This window comes from Talpa occidentalis, unplaced genomic scaffold (genome assembly GCF_014898055.3).
Source record: "Talpa occidentalis isolate TD23 unplaced genomic scaffold, MPIMG_talOcc4v2.1 talOcc4.6, whole genome shotgun sequence".
Taxonomy (NCBI): domain Eukaryota; kingdom Metazoa; phylum Chordata; class Mammalia; order Eulipotyphla; family Talpidae; genus Talpa; species Talpa occidentalis.
In genome coordinates, this window is record NW_023604972.1 from 42,073,355 (window position 1) to 42,080,420 (window position 7,066).

Sequence of the window (7,066 nt, forward strand, 5' to 3'; positions counted from 1 at the left end):
CAGGAAAGGGGGAGGTTCCAGGTTCCCTGCCCCACCCAAATGGAGGGTGGAGCTGAGCAGGAAGAGAAGAGGCTGCAGAGGAGACTGAGGAAGGAAGGAAGCAGGATGGAGCCAGAAGGAGACCTGGAGGAAGCACATGAAGTCTAGAGACACGTGAAGAAACTGCGCAGGTTTGCAGGGTTTGGGCTGCCCCTCTCCCTGTCCCGTAACAATAGAATAAGCAAAGACCTAGAAAGGAATAGAAATGACATGAAGATTGGGACACTGGTGAATCCCTGGGTCTCTAAGAACAATGGAGATAATTCCTTAGTGAAAGAAATAGGTATCACTTGGGGAGGAACTTTTTTCTCTACATTATAACTTTTCTATAATGCTCTACTCAACATGTACTCAAAGGGGAGATTTTTTTTTTCTGGCAAGTAAAATTAAAAATTCAAATCCTCCTTTCCAGAGGTGTCAACCTCCGCACAAAAACATGCCCCTCTCAAGGGATCGCCTTCACCCCTGTGCCCAGAGAGAAGAGGAAAGACAAGAAGAAGCACCTGCTGCAGAGCTCTAATTCCTGTTTCATGGGTGTGAAATGCCCAAGATGCTATAAAATCACTACCATCTTTCCCCAGGCACAAGTGGGAATACTAGACTGCTCCACTGTCCTCTGCCAGCCTACAGGAGGAAAAGCAAGACTCACAGAAGGGAGCTCCTTCAGATTCAAGCTGCACTAATAGCAACACGAATCAAGATGAATGGAATACCATCCCAATTAACACATTTTTCACTAAAAAAAAATTCAAAGCCATTTTAGCTTCCCCAAATAGCATGCTTTACTTCTCATCAGAATGAGTGTTTGATTTTTCCAATTCTATTGTCTCCCATAAAATAAAACCCAGTAAGCATTTTGTCTTATCAGTACCTATTCTTGTTATGGCAAAAAAGAAATTATATATCTACAATGTTCGTTTTTTTTTTTATTTACTTAAATATGCTTCAGATAGACAATTTCTCACATCAGCAACTATATCTATCACCTCATGCCCACCATCAATGTCCAATCACCATACCCTCTACCTACCATCCCCCATCCCCCACAGGGAACCACCATTCTGTTTTTCAAGTGTAATGTTTGTTTGGGTTTTTGTTGTTGTTGTTAAATTGCTTTTTTCCTTAATATACTATACATGAGTGAGATCATACAATATTTTTTTTGTCATTCTGACTTATTTCATTTAGCATAATCCCCTCAAGGTCCATCAATGTCACAAATGATAAGATTTCATCTTTCTGTGGCTGACTAGTATTTCATTGGGTATATATTCCACACCTGTTTTATCCATTCATTCATCAACAGACACTTGGGTCATTTTCATATCTTGGCTATTGAGAATGACATGGCCATGAACATAGGGGTATGTATATGTTTTTGGTATTTTCATATTCTTCAGGTAAATACCCAGTGGTGGTGTTATTGAATAGATAGTTATATTTTCAATATTTTGAGGACTCTCCATACTGTTTTCCACAGTGGTCACACCAGTTTGCATTCCTATCAATAGTGCAGGAGAGTTCTTTTTCCGCCACATCCTCACCAGCATTTATTTCATGGCTTTTTGAGAATAGCCATTCCAATCAGTGTGAGGTGAGATCTCGTTGTGGTTTGATCTACATTTTCCTAATAGTATGCAATATAGAACATCTTTTCATGTGTCTTTTGGCCATCTGTCTTCCCTGGTGAAATGCCTATTTTGATCCTCTCTCCATTTTTTTAGTCAGATTGTATTTTTGTTGTTGTTGTTTATATATTTTGAATAATCACCCCCTTGTCTGATGTATGGTTTGCAAATATCTTCTCCCATTGAGTTGGCTACTTTTTTCATTTTTTTAAATAAGATTTATTTATTTTTATTTATACAAGAACCGGGGCAGATGCGTGGAGGGTGAGAGGATTCACCAGAGACAGAGTGGGGAGCAGAACAGGCAGACTGACGAAATACACTACTGAGGGGAGCAGCAGGTGAGACAGGAGAGGTTTGCTGCACCATGTGGGACCAACACCGGCAGGCCGGGATAGAACCAGCGCTGCAGAGGCTGCAGACAGCTTCACAGTGCAGCGCTCAACCGTATGTGCCACCAGGGAAGGCCCTACTTTTTTCATTTTAACAAAGGTTTCTTTCACTGTGCAGAGCTTTTAAGTTGTAGTCCAATTTGTTTATATTCTCTTTTACTTCTCTTGCTGTTGAAGACAAGCCACAAAGACATCATTAAATCTGATATCAAAGATTTTTCATCTATGGTTTCTTCTATGTGTTTTATGGCTTGAGGCCTTATATTTAAGTCTTTAATCCACTTGAATTAATTTTAGTATATGGTGGAAAATAGTGGTCTAGTTTTATTCTTTTCCATTTGGTTGTCCAGTTTTCCCAGCACTATTTATTGAAGAGACTTTCTCCATTGTCTTCAGGTCTGTTGCTATGTCAATTAATCCTTTTTTAGGTATAGATTTTTCTGTTCATAGGAAGAGTATGCCATATTCCACTAGTTGGGGTCTACCCCCATATATTTTTTCTTTATAATATCTAGTGGTTAACTGTATGTGTCAATTTTTTTGTGTCATGGTGTTCATATATTTGGTCAAACATTATTCTGGATGTTTCTATGAGGGTGATTTTGGATTAGAGTAACATTTAAATTTGAAAAATTTAAATAAATCAGTTACCCTCCAAGTGTGTGAGACCCATCCATTCAGCTGAAGATGCTAATAGAACAAAAACACAAACTACCACCATCACCCCACTACTCTACCTAAGATGAACTCTGTTAGCAGATTACCTTTGGATTTGAATATCATCTTTCCTTTGTCTTTAACCAGTTAATGCACTGTAAAGATTTTAGCCTTACAAAGCCATCATGGTCATGGAGTCAGTCGCTTAAAATAAATACGTCTTGTTGGTTCTGTTTTGTGGAGAACCTGACTAATACATAATATATTATAATTCTTAGCTATCTGAATCTATTCAGTTACTGAAGTTAGAAAAGAGAATTCAGTGAAAAAGGGAACTTATATTTGAAACAGGATAAATTTTAGAAAACATTTAATACCTTGACCTTTTTTTAAAAGCTATACAGAATGTTGAAATAAAATGATACGACACATAATATATGAAACAGATACAAGAACTACACCAATTAAAATAGGTGTAGACATCTGAAAGTCACCCCAATGGTTCTTGACTTATCTCTAGTGCAAACCTGGGGATCCCCAAAGAGGACCTACAGCCCTACAATCTGAAAACCACCACCTTAAATTGCAAATATTAAAACCTGAGAGGGAAGGGAAGAGATTTGACAAAACTTGCATGAGTTCTCCAACTTTTTATATGTCCAACATTATTTCTGCTACTTCACACTGCCTCTTAAGTTATGTGTAACTTTGAAATGTCTTTTAATTAAGAAGTCATGAGATTAGATAACCCCCCAAATTATATCTAAGTTATATCAAAAATACTATTTTCTATATTAAATAGATAGGAACAAGATGGTTTATTTGTATTTATAAGAGTGAAGACAAAGCTGAGGAGAAAGACATTCTAAAAATTTAAATAATATTGAGGCCACCAGATGGGGAGGGTTGGCGCAATGATCTATGTTAAAGGACTATGGTGCTTGGATGGTGGAGGTGGGGTGGTAACATACATGTGAACCTATTCCCCTAAATCATATAAAGTGTTGTAAACCAATCTTACCTCTATAAAGGAAAAAGAATTAAATAATAAAATATAATATGAAACTATAAAATGCTACATAATAAAGCATGAAAAAAATCTGTTAACCAGGAAAATCTCTGTAAAAAGGTATGTAACATTTTTGTTAATTACTGGTTTACTTTGCAGTGAAAAACTTCATGTTAACTTAAGGGTCACTTTCAATTTGAGTTAACACACTTGTTAATAAGGGTTACACTGAGGTTCTTTCTCAAAAAATGAAATAATGATGCTCTAGATGCAGTTTCTGAAGTTCTATATATACACATCTATAAACCATTCTGTTGTCTACAAAGGATTCCAAATACATTATTTTCTTTATAATTCATTTGTTTAGATGTTTGTTACTAGCTTGTTATAAACTAGTTGTTATTAAATTTAATTATAAATTGCTGTTAGTGAAAAACATCAAAATATGTACTAAGGTCAAGTCTCAATTAGAACTTTCAAAAGCTGATGTATTAGTTTTATGCTGTTGCATTGTTAACTACCAAAAATTCAACAATTTAAAACAATACCCATTTATTAGTCCACAGTCCTGTGTGAGAACTGGGTAGCTGGTCTGTCTGCTTAAGGTTTCATAGACCAACATCAAGGCTTTGGCCATGCTTGGCTCTTATCTGGAGGAGAGGATCCACTTCCAGTTTCATTCAGATTGTTGGTAGAATCCAACACTGCATTTAAAAGATTTAGTTCCTCATTCATTTGCTGGCTGATAGCCAGCAGTTGCACTCTGAAATTTGAAAACACTCTCTATATCTTGCATGTGACCCTTCCATCTTCACAGCTATCAGTGGTGCATGAAATTCTTTCTGTGCTTTCAATCTATCTGACTTCTTTCCACCAGCTCCATTCCACCTCTGCTTTTGAAGTGCTCGTGTGATTAGATTTGCTTTTTGATTAACTCAATGCCAAGGCTAAGTGGCCTTAATTACAATGCAGAATGTTTTTGGCCATGTAAGATAACATAATCACACACACACACACACACACACACACACACGATAGCTTATAACATTCATAGTCCTGCAGGTTAGGGCAAGAAATGTTGGGGGGCCATTTTTAAGTTTCTCCTTTCTATCACTAATATCTGCAGTTAAAACAAATGCTTCCCATTGTTTCCTACTAAGAAATTCCTTTAGAATATTTTTAATTCCACCTCCTCAAATCTCCAAATCTGTCATTGCCTCTCCCACATGAGGCTTTCAGAATGCGATCACTTTCCCCACCCCCTTCTCTTAGACTTTGCAGGCACATTCTGGCAATTATTTAAATATCCATTATAATGTGTATCCTGTGTTTCAGCCATTCTCAATAAACATTATGCCATTTATCCCCAGGTTTTATTGATTCATTAAGATTTAATTCTCATCTGTCTAATTCACTGCAATAGCTCTGTTATCAACAACTGTGCTGAAATAATGAATAAATCTGTTCATATGGCAAGATTCATTATTCATCTTTGATTCCTGCTCTACTTCTTTGTAGCTTTGTTAGAATTTAGATTTCATCATTGAGATCACATAAAGGACAGCAGGACGGACAATGAGAGACACAGGGTTCTCAGAACTTTGGGGCTGTGTTGAAATGGCAGCGTACCTGGTCCTACAGAATTTCTTTAAAGGATCCTGTCCAAAATGAAAAGCCAGCTACAAACTAATCTTTCAGCTCTCTCTTGGCTGACAAACTTCACTTACAGAAGGAAGAACTACAACCCCCACCTGGAGTTGAGCTTGCTAGTCCCTCAAGATTTTCACAGAATTAAGTGCCTTGGCTTTTACTCTGTAATCCAAAAGGCTCACACCCCAGAACCCACAGGCTTGACAACTGTCTGGCTCAGGAGTCAGTACCTTCACACTGGAAGTGAAGAAAAAGAGCGATGTTCTTGTCATCACATTCCTAGTATCACCCAAACTTACTTAATCACACCACATTTCCATTGGATAACAACTGTTCCAATCTGAATAACCAAAGCTCAGATTTCAAGGTTTGCAGAGCATATTTTGATAAATGCAGATCAACATCTCTTCAGGGAATATCTTTAATGCAAACTTACTTTTTTGTCTGGCAAAAAGAATCCTATTGCAGACTCGTTATAATCAAAATTTCAAAAACAACACATTTGATAAACCAAAAAATTATATAATTAAAAAGGAAATTAAAGTAAAAAACCCAAATTCTTGCTTTATATGATGTTATCTGCATGTTTTGAAAACAATTTCACTATTGGTGCAAATCCAAATACAAGTATATACAAATTTAATACACAAAAGAGGAAAAATTGGCATCAGCACACTTTCTGCTTGCCAGGCTGAAAGAATGTTATTGAAGATTCCTTACATACATGTTCCTTGACCTTTGAGTGAACCAACAGATCTTAAAAAGATTTTAGATGAATGCTTCAGAATTTTCCCTTCTTCAGCCTACAGGGGAATTACCATCAACAATCATCAGAGGAACAAATTAATCTTTTCAGGTTTGCCTCTCAAAGATGGATGGAAGAGATTGTTCTAAAAGAGAGACAGAAATCAAGTAGTTGATAAGAAAATGGCTTAAATGTTTCTTATAACACTAAACAATCACTGTTCAAAATGTCGATTCCCACGTTTTATTATTTTCATGTAACTCTAGGTACCAGCATTAGGGTATACCTGAAGATATAGGTATTTTAAAATGTATTACAGAAATTGAAGTATTTAAAATAATGTTTTATTTGAAAAAGATTTTTAAAATTTTATTATCTTAGATTTTTATTATAATGAAGATTATTAGTCTAGGAGAAAAGATTACTCATTGATTGCTCTGGAACGGACAGAACTTTTTTGGTAGTCTGCATGTTTAAGCTTTGGTTGTCTGTTTAAAAGGCATCATCACATTCCCTAGATTGTCTCTGTGCTCCTTCCCTCTTCCACTCTAGTGTAGCATGAGAATGCAAGGTGCTTAAAATATTCATAATCATCTAACATCTGTTTTTTCACTATTTATGAAAATATGTGATCCATTTTATTCTTCATCTATCTGGATTTAAGAATAGTGTTTATAGAAACAAATTAAAAAGCCAAACCTATTTGTCCCAACTTTCTCCTTAAGTGCTGACAACTTAATGACAAACATTTCCATTCAAGAAACTAGGTTCTGAAGACAAATATTAAGATTGAAAAAAAAAATCAAACAGTTCAAACATGGTTGAGCATAGCAGAAAGCCATGGCTTTGTTTATTAAAGGTTTTTATAAAAGAAGAAGTCAATGTTGATTTGCTCTAGACAGACAATGGTGCCATGGTGCTCTGAGAAGAAATGATTACCCACAGA

The 7,066-nt window shown here is 36.1% G+C and overlaps 1 pseudogene; it reads left to right on the top strand.

The window, feature by feature from the left end:
* The first annotated feature begins 475 nt into the window (after nt 1-475).
* On the top strand, nt 476-722 carry LOC119260884 (40S ribosomal protein S27-like; annotated as a pseudogene).
* Nucleotides 723-7,066: the final 6,344 nt, after the last annotated feature.